Source organism: Cyprinodon variegatus, unplaced genomic scaffold (assembly GCF_000732505.1).
Source record: "Cyprinodon variegatus isolate N-32 unplaced genomic scaffold, C_variegatus-1.0 Scaffold87, whole genome shotgun sequence".
Classification (NCBI taxonomy): Eukaryota; Metazoa; Chordata; class Actinopteri; order Cyprinodontiformes; family Cyprinodontidae; genus Cyprinodon; species Cyprinodon variegatus.
In genome coordinates, this window is record NW_015150540.1 from 573,802 (window position 1) to 575,410 (window position 1,609).

The following is a 1,609-nucleotide window of genomic DNA, read 5'->3' on the forward strand; positions in this document are numbered from 1 at the left end:
TTGACAGCTTGAAAAGAATGTAACTCAAATATTTTCCTTTTCATTAAATAGCTAGTTTGTACGAATATAAGTGAAGTCTGAAGACAAAAGCTTATTTGAACGACTCCTCAATTTTGTACAGCATAGTGATGGATTATTTTTTCCTCTTTCCCTCTTTTGGCAGGAATGATGGTGAACACATATTCTGTAATAGTTGTGGATGAATGGTGTTAGCTAAGTAGTAATAGCTTGTCATAAGAGTGGCTGCCCAGCATAATTTTAGGAGGAAGAACTAGTTGATGCTGCACCAAAATCAAAAAATTATGTTACAGGATGCTCAGTCTAAAGTTTAAACATGACATCTATATGAAGAAAGTAAAAAGGTTTTCATATTTTCAAGATACTATCAGTGACGTACCATTTCACAAATAAATGCACACTGAGTGTTTAAAAAAGATGGCTATTAGAATGAAGATTCAGAGATTCAACATTCCTGGCACATCTTTACTAAATTCTATTTGTAATTTCTAATTTTATATAGCAGTTTAAATATTTTGTAAATTTATTATTTTATTTTGGGAAGATATTATTTGTGGTTATTGTCAGGTTGTGTCGAGATTTGAAGGACCCAAATACAGGGATGGAAGCTCAGGTGGTTTCTTGCAGGTTTAACAATACAAAAGGTGGCAACAGAAGCAAAAATTCCAAAATAACAAAATACAGAAAACTGAAATCCAGGAGACTTAAAGGATAACACACATAAGGGACAAAGAATTGAGGAGGAACCAGCAAAGAGTGACTGAACAGGAGGTGTATATATGGGAGACAGAAACAATGGGAAGACCAATTGGGAGATGAGTAACAGTTGTGGAAATCAGAATCTAGAAGGGAGCTAGGAGAAGGAGACTGACACAAGAGGGCAACAGAAGGTAAACAAGAAATACATAAAAACTCAATTAAACCAAAAACAACTAGAATAACACAAAATGGAAGTAAAAACAAAGAAAACTCAAAAAGAAAACTTAAACAGAGCCAAAACCATGACAGTTATGCTTTTAGTGCTTGCTATTTAAAAAGCTGCACAAAGTCACTCCTTCATCTACTGTTCTACAATATACAGGTAAACCATAATAGACAGGTATTCACAAAACAATAATTGCCAGAAATACCAAAATGCTGGAAAAGGCACGTTGGATGGAGAAAACAGCAGATTACAGTAAAACTACAAAATGTGTCCTGCCTCACTTCCTGTTTTTACTTTAGGCTGTTGGATCTGTGTTTTGTGTTTGTTGCTTACCCATTACCTCACTTAGCAAAGTAGTTTTACAGGAGGTGTAAATAACTTTGACTTAAGAATCCTTCTGTTGGTCAGGGTAATTTAATGAACTACAGTCCTATATAGAAACTTATTTTCTTATATAAAACTAAATAAATATTTGCCAATTAAGTGTGTGAACATTTACACCGTAATGACCTTTTTGAAGAGTTTCAATCACGTTTTAGGCAAAACCATGCAAGTGGGCGAGACAAGGCAGATTTATTTGTATAGCACATTTCAGTAGCAAGACAAGTCAAGGTGATATACCTGATTTGAAAATGAAAAGTACATTGCAGTGGCATAAAGGCAACC